This window comes from Chrysemys picta, chromosome 3 (assembly GCF_011386835.1).
Source record: "Chrysemys picta bellii isolate R12L10 chromosome 3, ASM1138683v2, whole genome shotgun sequence".
NCBI classification, from domain to species: domain Eukaryota; kingdom Metazoa; phylum Chordata; order Testudines; family Emydidae; genus Chrysemys; species Chrysemys picta.
In genome coordinates this window covers 64097736-64112037 of record NC_088793.1, presented here as the reverse complement: position 1 = coordinate 64112037, position 14302 = coordinate 64097736, and the positions used below count along the sequence as shown (strand labels likewise).

Genomic DNA, 14302 nt, shown 5'->3' with positions numbered 1-14302 from the left:
CGGGGCTGCGCACTCCAGCGGATCAAAGCAAGTTTGATATAACGTGGTTTCACCGATAACGTGGTAAGATTTTTTGGCTCCCGAGGACAGCGTTATATCGAGGTAGAGGTGTAATTGTAAATCTTTCATGTATAGGGTGAGGTTAAGAGAAACTCAGACATATGTACTCTATACCCCTTCACAGCCACAACTATTAATGAGGATTCACAGAATAAGATAAACAAGTCCGATTACTAAATTTAAAAATACTTATAAAACAACAGAAGAAGCCTAGTCGCTTAGTTTAGCTGCACAGAGCTACAATATGTGAAACACAGAACTGAGGATAACTCAAAGGCTTGTGATCCACAGAGAAAGCAGTGTTGCAATATCACAGGAAACAGGGATTCAGAATTTGGTAGAGACGAAAGAAAACTGTTAAAATATAAGCCTTTGTACAGACAGCATTCTTACAGTGATTAGTCTGTGTAGGAGGACAAAGAATGCCAAGCAGCACACACATAAAAGTTTCAGAGGGACATAATCAATTCAAGGAGGGTATGTCTACACTGGCAGAGTTACAGTGCTGGCAGGTACAGTGCTGCTCAGAGAGCGCTGAAGAGAAACCGCTGTTGTGTGTTCACACTGTCAGTTGCCTGCGCAATAGCGTATTCACACTTGTGGCACTTGCAGTGGTATTCAGAGCAGTGCACTCTGGGCAGCTATCCCAGAGAGCATCTCTTCTGCTGCTAAGAGTTGTGGGAAGGCGGAGAGGGTCGCCGTGCATCCTGGGTCCTGTCCCAATGACCCGTGATGCACTGCTTCGCTTCCCAGCAATCCCTGTGCTTCCGTCCGCATTTGGCACCATCTTTCAACGATTTGTGTACTGCACGCTCTGCCTCTTCAGTCTGCAGGAATGGATCCCACACTGTTGACCAATATGCTGCTCGCTCTCACTAATGCATCACGAGTGGCAGTGGAGTTATTAAACTACAAAGGCAAGAGAAGTTTGACATTGATCTTGCCACGCGTAGTAGCTATGACATGAGATTGCTTGTGGCATTCACGGAGATGCTGACCACAGTGGAACGCCGCTTTTGGGCTTGGGAAACAAGCACTGAGTGGTGGGATCATATCGTCATGCACATCTGGGGTGACGAGCAGTGGCTGCAGAACTTTCGCATGAGGAAAGCCACATTCATGGGACTGTGTGATGAGCTCGCCCCAGCCTTGCGGCGCAAGGACACAAGAATGAGAGCTGCCCTGCTGTTGGAGAAGCGCATGGTGATTGCACCGTGGAAGCTGGCTACTCCAGACCACTAACCAGTTTGGAGTGGGAAAGTAAACCGTTGGACTTGTGTTGACGGAAGTGTGCAGGGCCATTAATCGCATCCTGCTCCGAAAGACTCTGACTCTGGGCAATGTGAGTGACATTGTGGATGGCTTTGCACAACTGCAGAGGGGCGATAGATGGCACACATATGCCAATTCTGGCACCAGACCACCTAGCCACCAAGTACATTAATCGGAAGAGGTATTTCTCTATGGCTCTCCGGGCACTTGTTGATCACCGTGGGCGTTTCACGGACATTAACGCAGGCTGGTCCGGAAAGGTGCATGATGCACGCATCTTTCAGAACACTGGCCTGTTCAGGAAGTTGCAAGCAGGGACTTTCTTCCCGGACCAGAAGATCACCATAGTGGAAGTCGAAATGCCCACTGTGATCCTGGGAGACCCCGACGACCCCTTAATGCCGTGACTTATGAAGCCATACATGGGGCACCTTGACAGCAGCAAGGAGCGGTTCAACAACAGGTTGAGCAAGTGCAGAATGACTGTTGAGTGTGCTTTTGGCCGTTTAAAGGCCTGCTGGGGCTGCCTATATGGGAGGCTGAACCTGGCTGATGACATATTCCTATGCTTATAGTCGCGTGCTGTACGTTCCATATTTGTGAAGAAAAGAGTGAAAGCTTCACTCAGGGCTGGACCGCTGAGGCTCAGCGTCTGGAGGCTGAATTTGAACAGCCAGAGACCATGGCTATTAGAGGGGTGCAGTGCAGGGCCATAAGGATCAAGGATGCCTTGAGACTACAATTTGAAGCTGAATACTACTACTATTTGTTGTTATGCTCGGGAGTGCAGTGCTTGTAATGCTAGGAGGTGACTGTGATTGGTGCAGACAATGCACTATAAAGCTTTAAGAAAATTGCCTGTTGCTTTGCAGGGCTTTGTTGGCTTTCAATTAATAGAATAAAGATTGCTTTCAAACCAAAACAATTCTTTTATTAAAAAACAACAACTGGAGGCGAGAGAGAGAAACAAAAATCCACAACAGCACTGTGGTGGATGAGGAAAGGGAGGGTCCCAGGAGGAGGTGGGGTCCTGGGATGGTTAAAGATTTGTGTATGTCTAGGTATCATATCCAACCTTCTCCTTTGGAGTACAGTGCAGCGGGTACTGTACTTCAGCAGGGCTAAACTGCAGAGGGACAGGTGTTGAGTGCAGTGGATAGTGGGAGTCCGCAGTGCTGGACTGTGACATGGAAGGAGTGGAATGCAGCGGGTACAGACTGGAGCCAGGAGGTTGATAAAGTGTGTTGGCAGTGTCTGGGGGGCGCATGGGAAAGAGTTTTGCGACAGCAGTTGCAGGGGAGGGCGGGTGTGGAGCTGCTTAGTTTGCAGTGCTAGTAGCGCCTGGAGCATGTCCACTTGGCGCTCCATAACATTTAAGAGCCGCTCTGTGGCTTCATTCTGGTGTGCCACGTTCTCCTTTCAGTCCCTCTTCTCGCTGTCCCACCACTCCTTCAATTCTTGTTTTTCAGCCGCACAGTGCATCATGACATCACGCAGAGTCCTCTTTAGTTCTTTGTGGCCTAATTCCGCGCAGCCATTCAGCTGGCAATAACAAAGAGGGAGTCTGGGCTCCGAAGGTCATATCTGTGAAGCCAAAATGCAACATTTTACAGAATCAGTATTGTTTGCAAACACAGACCACTGATTCAGTGATTTAAAACACAGTCACTATTCACATACCTGTCACTAACTGGCTGACCCCAAGCAAGACCCCCAAAATAGTGAGTAACCGCAGGGGCAGGGAAATCAGTGTTCCAGGACCGTACTGTACACTGGGCACGTGGCTCTTGGGGAGAGCCAGCAGTGTGTGTGTGTGTGTGTGTGTGTGGGAGCGGGGGGGGGAAAAAGAGACCTTATAATTATTCCTGTCCCCACTTTTTCCACAGCCTGTGTTCATTATGGAAGATATCTCGCTGCTGAGGGTGAGCAGGGAATCAAGGGAGGGTCTTCTCCAAGACTGCAGCTTCCGCCCTGGCCCTTATGCGGCTCGCCTGTGTGCAGCAATGGTCCTCCCACCCCACCCCCACCTCCACCTCCCTGTGACGGCAGAGTGATGCGGGAAAGTTACCCTTAATGGGGCAAGAAACAAAGCAGCTCAGCCAAAGAACCTGCGGCAGTGGATTGCCCAGTATCTCCATGAGCGTTTCCTGGAGATTTCTGAGACAGATTCCCATGAAGTGAGGGAGTAAATCAACAACCTGTTCCGCTGCTCAGACTAGGCATGTGATAGTATGCGCATCATACAGACACAAGCCTGCTTTCTGCAACCCTCCCGCCCTCAACAACTCGCTTCAGCGATTCCCAAAAATCAAAGCCATTTACCAGGGGCCTCCTCTCCTGTTTGCGCTTCGCCAAGCTCCAACAGCTGTGACTGGATAGCCTCTTCCGGTGTAGAGAAGAGCTCCTGGCTGCATGCATCTCTGACCTCCGAGTCATCTCTGCCTCTGGGTCCCCCTCCTCGTCCAAGATTTTCTCCTTCTGGCTTGGTCCACTCTCAACTGACACGCGAGCCACTGAAGTATCCACAGTGCCCTTCGCAGTGGAGGTGGGGTCGCCACAGAGTATCGCGTCCTGCTCTTTGTAGAACCGGCAGCTTGTGGGCGCAGCACCAGAGCAGCAGTTTGCCTCTTGCGCCTTGTGGTAGGCATTCCGCAGCTCCTTCCCTTTGACCCTGCACTGCAGTGTGTCCTGGTCATGGCCCCTTTCTGTCATGCATTGTGAAATCTGTCCATAGGTATCATAATTCCTACAGCTGGAGTGCAGCTGGGACTGGACAGCCTCCTCTCCCCAAATGCTGATGAGGTCCAGCAACTCGGCATTGTTCCAAGTGGGGGATCGCCTGGTGCATGGAGCAGGCATGGTCACCTGGAAAGATGTGCTGAGACCACTGTACGCATTACTGAGAAAACAGGAAGGGGACTTTCAAAATTCCAAGGAATTTAAGGGGTGGAGCTCACGGTTGGTCACCTGAAGGCAGGGCAGTAGAGTTCAAACCGATGACCAGATAGGCGAGCACAGGCATTGTAGGACACTTCCCAGAGGCCAATTGCAGTGCTGTAATTGATGAAGGTATCTACACTGGCACTGCGGCACTGTAACCTCGGTACATAAAGCTGTACGCCTCTCATCGGGGTGGTTTTTTTACAGCGCTGCAACTGTGCAGTTTCTGCCCACCAAGTGGCTTGGCAGTGTGTACACCTTGGGAGTTACACTGCAGAAAGCTGCTTTACTGTGCAGAAACTTGCCAGTGTAGACAAGGCTTGAGTCATGTTTCCATCAGAAGGCATTGTACCTACAATGGTTAAAAGTAACCCCCAAAAATACTATACCATAGAGGGGGGGAAACAGCTTATTTTCCAGTTTTGTTTACTTTGAGTATTGCTTACTTTGACAGTTTAATTTTAAAAGTTTCTCCTAAACCTGTTTTCCCATATTGTTCAGTTTAGTTACCTTGATGGAATTAAGTTACAATATTTTCTATAACTAGGGGCAGAGCCCTAATGATTGGCCACAGATTTTGCCTTGTGGCACAGAGACCAGGCCATGTTAAAAAAAAATCACTGCCTCCAACATTGTCATAAGATGGGGCAATGTTGCAGCCACTGGCCCTCTTCCTTCTCAGAGAAGTCACCACTTGATAAACCATGAAGAAAATGCTGGAAAACATTCCAATATCAAGACAGATAATTAGAACCTTTCACCCCATATAACCCTCCCACCATAGTCAGAACCCAAATGCTTCTTTGCACCACCATCATCTATCTATGTTGGCTTCTTCTACCCATATCCTTGAAAATGAAATCACACAGAGCTGTGAAAGTTCTATAGAAAGGGCCTCCAGTTTCCATGACCCACCATGCTGAATTAGCTGACAAAATGAATAGCCTATAAAAGGCTTTTATTGAAATATAAAGGGTCATGAGTTTTTCAGTTTACGGTTTACTAAAACAAACAAAAAACCCACATCACTTGTTTGAGAGTTCTTGTGAATTTGACACCACTATTTTCAGTTTGATACAGAATTCAGATACAGAATGTCTCAAAATATACAGGGCCCTATTCAAGTAAAAATATATATCCTCAAGTGGTTTTAACTAGTTAAGAAATAACCTCTTTCAAAAACCAAAATGCATTTTTTAGAATTGCAATTCAGTCTGTATTATGGTACAGTAACTCCTCATTTAACTTTGTCCCGGTTAACGTTGTTTCATTGTTATGCTGCTGATCTATTAGGGAAAAGTGTGTTTAAAGTTGCGCAATATTCCCTTATAGTGTCGTTTGGCAGCTGCCTGGTTTGTCCACTGCTTGCAGGCTTCTCTGAAAGAGCAGCCTCACCTTGTGGGGATTAGAACTAGGAGGGCCTGCAGCCCTGCCCCCCAATCAGCTCTCCTAAATCCCGTGTAAGATATGTGGCTCCGCAGCTGTCCAGCAGCAGTTCAGGTGACCCGCCCCTGACCTGCCCTCTGCCTTGGAGCTGCTCCCGGGAGCTTCCTGCTTGCTGGGTGAGGGGGGGAGAGGGGTGCTGATATCCGGATGTCCCTCTGCTCCTGCCCCCCCCAGACCCCCACTCCACAAAGTGGAGGAGGCGACAGGGCTCAGGGACAGAAAGGAGGGAGCTTGCTGGAAGCTGTTGCTTCCTGGCTGATCTGCTTAAAAGGGCAACGTGCTTGAAGTAGTGGCAGCGTACTTAAAGGAGCAATGCACATCTCTCTCTCTCACTCATGCATGCACCCCCCAGCACTCTAGAAAGTCAGCACCTGTGCAGCCATGCATGTGCTGTCAGGAGGAGGGAGTGGTGCGCTTCAGCTGGATAGCGTGGGCTCATCATCAGTCAGTTTTTGCAGGGAAATGTTTGCAGCTACTGCCCTGCATCTATTGTGTTTCCTCCCTCAGTCCGTGCTGCCCTGTAGCGTGAGGCTACATTAACAGCAGCATATTAACCCTTGAGGGCTCAGCCGAGTGCTAGTTCATCATTTAGCAGCAAGGCATTCCCTGGGAAATATTCCACCCTCTTACTCTACCATTTCAACCAAGCTTCTCAATCATTCATTGCTGTGCACAATATTAAATTGTTTGTTTAAAACTTATAATGTACATGTACATAATGTCTTTTGTCTGGCGAAAAAAAATTTCCCTGGAACCTACACCCCACTATTTACATTAATTCTTATGGAGAAATTGGATTCGCTTAACATCGTTTCGCATAAAGTCGCATTTTTCAGGAACATAACTACAATGTTAAGTGAGGAGTTCCTGTACACACACTCATTCACCTCCCATCTCCTTTCTATGGCCACTGCTACATCTTGTGTCAAATTACATTAGAGTGTTTCAGGACAAGGGCTGTTCTACTGTGCTCTTGTACAGTAATTAGCATAATGGCACCCTGATCCTGACTGATTGTCACAAGAAACTACTGTAAAACAAACAACTGCACACTACATAGAAAGTAAGGCAAGAGGAAGAAAGGAGAAGCTTTCGAAGGTCATGAGCAACATGCACACGGTCTACTTAAGAACATGAAGTAACAAGAACGGTGGGCACCCGTTTGTTCAATATTTGTTTTGTTTAAGATGTACCTATCCCACGTTCTAGGCACAGTTAATTACTAATCAAGCTTAAAAGATAAACTTTCATACAGTAACTGGACAATTCAAATCAGCCCAACTCCCAAAACATAGAACACAAGGAAAATCTCCCACATCTGACTACTCAATAGCAACTCACCCTCATCCCAGATGGATGGGAAAATAAGTGGACCTTTCAAAATCTCAAAGGGATAAAATCCAGGCTTAACCAGGTGGTGAGAGTGGAAAGCAAGCTCCAGAGTTGAAAATCCATCAGAGAGAATACCTTCCCACCAGCCTCCATCCACTTAAATCCAGAGGGCTGTTAGCTCAACGGCCCCTCCCAATTGCAACTGTGGCATTAGCAAAGTTAGACATGGTCTCAAAGAAAGGGACGTTATGCCCAGTTAAGCGCCCAACACCTATAAAAGGCCAGCATCTATGATAAACTCTTACAGGAAAACTCCCCATAACTTGTCTTCACATGGCAGAGATATTTTCATTAACAGTGGAGGGTGGAGGGGATGTGAACAGTGAGTATCTGGCAGTTTTCCCTCTAATTTTTCCCACGTGCAGAATGAATTTTGTTATGTGCACCAATATGGAGGTGATGTGTGACACATTGCCTTCATATTGGTGCACATAACAAAATTTATGTGGTGGGGCCGAGGGGTTCGGAATGTGGGAGGGGGCTCAGGGCCGGGGCAGAGGGTTGGGGTGCAGGGGTGTGAGGGCTCCGGCTAGGGGTGTGGGCTCCAGGATGTGGGTTGGGATGAGGGACTCAGGGCTGGGGCAGAGAGTTGGGGCACGGGCTCTGGGATGGGGCTGGGGATGAGGGGCTAAGGTTTGGGGCAGAGGGTTGAGGTGCAGGTTCTGGGGTGGGGCCAGGGATGAGGGGTGCAAGAGGGTGCTCTGGGGCTTACCTCTTCCCAGCCCTGGTTAGCGAGCAGCCCAGCTCTAATGAGCCCCAGGAGCTTCTCCCTGTCGGGCAGGTGACTGCAACCCCACCCAGCTCCCCCCCAAAAGCCAGCAGCTTGGTGGGTAACTCCCTGGTTGCACTGAACCAGTTTCCCCTTTGCACGCTTGGCCAAGAAGGCAGCAGCTCCGCTCTACAGCCCGGCGAGCTCACAGCTGCCCCCGTGGCCACCCCAATGCGCGTTTCAACTCACAAGAAGCAATTAGCTCCCACTCCTGAACACCCCCGGCAGAGGCCAGGGAAGGTGTGGGAACCCGCTGCCTTCTGCCCACCGGGACCAACCACGCCCAGAGAGACTAAGCTGCTTCCACCAGCTCTGCTGCCCACCAGCACCAGGGATAGGCGCCCCTCCCCCCAGCAGGTCTGGACCACGCTGCCTATAGGGAACTTAGGGATCTGGTACCTTTAAAATAAAAAAACAGCCTAGGGCAGGTGGAGTTCTTTAGCCCAGGAAGGCATCCTACCTTGGAGAAGGTGGGAAGAAAATGGGCATGTGTGACACTGCACCCCATATTCTTCACAGTGATATTCTTATGATTATGACATAATCATATTGTATTTTATGCAAGATAAGTCATGTGAAATGTCATTGGAAAGGTTATGATTTGCTAAATATGATTATCCTATTTGTATGCATGTATCATTTTTGTATCTGAAGTTATGAATATTGACTATGTACCTGTATTTCAAATGTAGTTACACATGGGTAACGCCTACTAGACAAGATGGTTTCAGTCTAGACAGCTGGTGGGGAAGAGCCATTAGGGAAAACAATAGGCACTAGGAGAAGCTTATCTCCCACCTGGGGAGCCTTCCTGAGAAGGCTACAGACAGCCTGTAAGAAATGACTGCTATGACTCTACAAAGACATGTGATGTGACCACATGTCTCTAGACTCCATTTTGGGATGTCAGTGTTTTTCCACAGATCGATCTGGGAATCAAGCTTTGAAACAAAGGGTTCCCACTATATGCAAAAGCTATATAAGGCAGGGAGTGACATCATCCAGTGTTCTTCGCTTCCTACCCAAGAAGGCTCCTGGAAACACTTGAGGAACAAAGATTGTACTGGGGAAGTACTGGACCCAGGCTAAAGGGATTTTTAGCCTGTGAATGGAACATCTGGGGATTCCAAGCTGTAAGCAAGTGCAGCTTACCCCTTAAGAATCTGCAGCCTGCTTGTATCATCTCTTTGGATATGAATAGTAGATTCTCACCCTATCTATTTAGTATGTTTACTTAGCAAATAAACCAAAAACGCAAACTAATCTGCTTTGATCTGCTTCCTATCCCTTATAAGCAGTTAAAATCTATCTTTTGTAGTTGTTAAACTTGTTTTTGCTTTATCTAAACCAGTCTGAGGGAATCATAACTCAGGGGCAAAAGGCTGTTGCATATTCCTCCCCACATGGAGGGAGGAGGCGGATGTTATGAATTTATGCTGTAGAGTTCCCTGTGCAGGGCAGGATGGTATAATTTTGGGTTTATACTCCAGAGGGGGTGCGTGCCTGAGGAGCTAGTAGGTGCCCTAGCTGTAGCCTTCTCATGCAGAGCCTGGTCAGAGAGTCTGCATAGAACTGCAGGTGGGTGTGTCCCTACCTGTATGTATGCTGGTGAAAGTGCAGGCTGAAGCCTGGAGGGCTTTGCAACTTATCACAGCAGTACAGTGTATGAGGAAGCCCAGGCTGGTGGGTCAGGGGGGCTCAGTAGGACCCCAATTCCCATGACATCCCGGGGGGAATCCATCACAGCATGTACTTAGTCTAACTGAGTAAAGGCCCTCTCATTGCAGTGTAAATCAGGGACATCAACTGATACCAATAAAACCTATAGTGTGAAAGACTTGTTTTGGTTTTTTGGTGGTGAATTACCAAAGGGCAGTAGTAGATACCAGTTATAAGGAAGGGTGACACTGGCCTGTATTGCTTTTCCTTCAGGGATTACAGTGGGAGAATATTTCAGCCCTATGACGGTAGATCACCTGCCTCAAGTCTGGCAGACCCAAGCCAATAGGATTTCTGGTTGCTGGCATCTGAACTGTCCTCTAGATCAGTGGTTCTGGGTCCAGGGAGGGCGTGAGCAGGTTTCAGGGCACCCGCCAGGCAGGGCCAGCATTAGACTCGCTGGGGCCCAGGGTAGAAAGCAGAAGCCTCACATCATGGGGCTGAAGCCCGGGGCCCTCAGCCCTTCCACCTGCGGCAGAAGCTGGAGCCTGAGCAGGGGGGCGGGGGGGGAGGAGGAGGCTCAGAACAAAACAATTGTTGTGACAGGTGGGCCCTGGAGTTTTTACAGCATGTTTGAGGGGTGGGGCGGGGAGGCTCAGAAAGAAAAAGGTTGAGAACCCCTGCTCTAGAGCAGTGTTTCTCAACCTATTTACCATTGTAGGCCACATATGTGGCTCTCTATTAGGGATGCAAAACAGTAAACAGTTAGTCTTACCGGTTAATACTTAACCACCCTAATCATTAACCCCAGCCATGCTGGCCAGGGCGACCCAGCCCCAGGGTGGCCAGCCAGAGTGGCCCTAGCCCCAGCAATTAACCAACATAATTTTAATAGTTAAAGAAATGAATGGTTTAAAACAATATTTACATCCCTACTCTCTATGGGTTATGTGTGCCACATCCACACTATATACTACCTGTAAGGCTCTGAAGACGTCACATGGGCTGCAGCTGTGTGCTGACTGGGCTACAAGCGGCCCACAAGTTGAGAACCACTGCTCTAGCGCAGTGGTCTCCAAAGTGGGGTGCGCAAAAGGATCCAGGGTGCACGGCCGGAGGAGCGCCACTTCGGCAGTGGATTTTTCACACACCCGAGTAAGGTAGTGATACCAAAGTAAGTGTGAAGTATAGATCTGGCAGTCAGAGTGAGGAGTCAGATGAAAAGGAGTGAGCTACAAAGCTAAAGAAGGCCCATATCATCAAAACTGCAACACTGAATGCATCCAGTTTGACTGGAAAAGATCTCCCTATTCTGTGACAACAGGAAACACAGCAAAGGGCTTAGATTACAAACTGTTCTACACATATGCTAAAAGGGGCATATCAGAGTCAGGGTGGTAGTGAGAAGAGAGTTGAGGAAAAAGGTCTTCAAAGTTATTAAAGTGATAGACTGATATCTGTATGAGTCCAAGTTAAAGTGTCTGTCATATTTGCAATATCACTATATGCATCTCAACAAGGCTCTGATTAAGAGTTCCCACAAAGATATACAGGCACGAGCAGACAGAGCAAAATGAAGCATATTATACCACTTTTCTGTCAAAAACTATGTATTTCTAGGCACAATATAACAGCATTACCCAGAACAGGACAGATACAGCCCTAGACAGTTTGGTCTCAGGATAGCCATGGGACCATTTCATTTGTCATGAATTGCTGCTAGAAAGTTGAGGTCCTTTTGTTCTGCATTTGTACAGCATATAGCACAACGGTCCATCCCTAGGGTTCCTATGTGCTACAAAATATAAATAATAAAGAGCAGGACTCCGATTTGTACAGTGGGATGGGAGGCGTGGATACGGGCCGGGGAGACCCAAGGACTAGCCCTACATCACAGCCAGTTGCAGCCCTGATATAACGGTTGTAAGTTACAGTCAGGGCTCTGCAGTCAGCGCCCGGTCTCTGGCCCCCGGCGACGCTCACGCAGAGCCCAAGGGGAGGCCGCTACGGCTCAAGCTGGTGACAGCGGGCGAGCTGACAAGCAGCGCTAGGCGTCTGCGGGGGTCTGGGACGTTAAAGGCGCCGTTCGCCACGTTGGTTTCCCAGGTGCTGCGCGGGTGGCCCGCAGCCAGTCCCCGCCAACGGGGAGGAGAACCACGGTGCGCAAACAGGCCTCGCTCCAGACACCGGGCCCCACAGACACTCTCGTCCCTCGGCAGTCACTGCCACCCCCCGCCCCCGCCCCCGCCCCCGCGGGCAGCAAGAGCCGTTGGGGGAGCTGCACTCACCGCCAGGCGGGCTGCTGCGAGGCCGCTGCGCCGAGGCAGAAGGTTATGAGCGGGAGACCTGAAGCAGAGGAAACGGCGCGCCGCCGCGCTCTGTGTTTGAATATCGTCACCGCCCAACAAGCCGGCCTCGGATTGGCGGGTTCGGCTCCAGCGTGCAGCTAGAATTTAGTTCCGATTGGACAAGAGGCTCTTTGAGCCGCTCCTTCGACCCACCCCCTACTAGACAGAAGAAGCCCCAGCGGAAAAGTTGGAATCAACCAGTCTCCTTCCGCTGCTCCAGGGGCCCCCGCTATGGCACACCGCGTCCGAGCACTGCCTCGTCTCCCTCCGCTTCAGCCAGGCCCGTGGCGCGGGCGCCGCCCGCCGTCCACCTCGAGGCAGCCGCACGCCGACTCTGCCTGATGAAGTGCTGCGTTCAGCCCGGCCAGCGCCTCTCTGCTGGAGGCCGGGCTAAGGCACTTGGACCCCTGTGGGTATGCAGCCTTAGTCACACGCTGCAGAAACAGCCACGTGACTCCTCCCCCTCATCACCTGAAAGGTTCATTAAATACAGGGAGTAAAGGGGATATTATGCAAGGTGGGTTGTTCACCAGAGGTAGCTCATCATGCCACAGTAACTTGATTGCTTCCCTTGAGGCAATAACCAGGATCATAGAAGATTAGGCTTGGAAGAGTCCTCAGGAGGTCATCTAGTCCAACCCCAACTAAATCATCCCAGCCAGGGCTTTGTCAAGCTGGGCCTTAAAAACCTCTAAGGATAGAGATTCCACCACCTCCCTAGGTAACCCATTCCAGTGAAATAGTGTTTTCTAATATCCAACCTAGACCTCCCCCACTGCAACTTGAGACCATTGCTCCTTGTTCTGTCATCTGCCACCACTGAGAACAGCCGAGCTGCATCCTCTTTGGAACCCCCCTTCAGGTAATTGAAGGCAGCTATCAAATCCCCCCTCATTCTTCTCTTCTGCAGACTAAATAACCCCAGTTCCCTCAGCCTCTCCTCCTAAGTCATGGTCCCCAGCCCTCTAATCATTTTCGTTGTTTATTTTTAGTTGAGGGAAGTGCAGTAGAGCTGATGTAATCAGACTTCACTAAAGCATTTGATCAAGTACCACAGGGGAAGGTATTACAGTAGTTAGAGAAGATGAGGATCAGTACGAGCATCACAAGGTAGATAAGGAACTAGAAGAAGATAAGGCATACAGGTTGTGCTGAATGGTGAACTGTTGAACTGGAGGGTGGTTACTAGTGGAGTTCCTGAAGGATTGGTCTTAAAACCAATCTTACTCAATATTTATGTTAATGACCTTGGCACAAGAAGAAAGTGTGGGCTAATGAAATTTGCTGATGATACAAAGTTGAGGGGCATCATCAATACAGAGGAGGATTGGATTATTAAATAGGAAGATCTGGGTGACCTTGAAGAAAGGAATGATGAAAATGGGATGAAATTCAGTTGTATAAAGTGCAAGGTCATGCGCTTAGGGGCTAATAATAAAAATTTCTGCTATAATCTGGGGTGCTCATCTGTTCATTTGGAAGCAACAGTGAAGGAGAGAGACCTGGGTGTGTGGGTTGATCACAGGATGACCACAAGCCACCATTGTGATGTTTCTGATCCTAGGATGTGTCCGGTGAAACATTTCCAGAATAGAGAAGTATTAATGCTATTGTACAAGGCCCTGGTAAGACATCATTTGGAAAAGTGTGTACAATTCCTGGTCACCCATGTTCAAGAAAGATTAATTCAAACTGGAACAAGTGCAGAAAAGAGCTTCTAAGATGATGAGGGCAGTGGAGGGTCTATATTATGAGAGAAAACTGGAAGAGTTTGGCGCATTTAATCTAGCAAAAAGAAGGCTGGGAGGGGATATAATTGTTCTTTATAAATACATAAGGGAGCGGGGGTAAACACCAGGGATGGTGAAGTGCTGCTTAAGCTAAAGGAAAATGTTGGCACAAGAACAAATGTGTATAAACTGGCCATGAACAAATTCAGACTGAAAATTAGGTTTCTAACCATCAGAGAAGTGAGATTCTGGAACAGCTGCCAAATAGTTGTTGGGGTAAACAATTAGTTTAAGAGAGCTGCACAGATTTATGAGTGGGATTGTATGACAGAGTTTCTTGTGAGGGCTCAGCAGCTCTATTGGTCCCTTCCAGTTCACGTCTTATGTTCCTAAAAGTTCAGGGGTCAGGAAGGGATTTTGTTTCCCATCAGTGTATTCTGGCTGTTTTTTTCATCTCCTTCCTCTGAAGCATGAGAGCTGTTCACAGTTTATCAGCGTTTGTGCAATGTGCCCAGCCATTGATGGCGTCATTATCAGCCAGGGGGAGAGCCCGTGGCTCACCAGTGAAATGTCAGTGGGCACTCGTCAAGGATATGCAATATAGTCTGAAGTTGACCGCAGCTGCATCACAGGTCATTAGAAAAACTGCATTTAAAGAGATTGGCCACACAGTTGCCATGTCCTGT

General features: G+C 48.8%; 1 protein-coding gene across 2 annotated transcripts in view; it reads right to left on the bottom strand.

The window, feature by feature from the left end:
• TTK (TTK protein kinase) overlaps window positions 1–12272 on the bottom strand; it is a 110683-nt gene extending 98411 nt beyond the window's left edge. The window contains exon 1 of one of the 2 annotated variants that reach the window (XM_024114290.3): window positions 11827–12272. The gene's annotated coding sequence lies outside the window, so the exon portion shown is untranslated. The remainder of the gene's footprint in view (window positions 1–11826) is intronic. The other variant, XM_065588084.1, reaches the window with a different exon arrangement.
• Between the last annotated feature and the right edge of the window lie 2030 nt (window positions 12273–14302).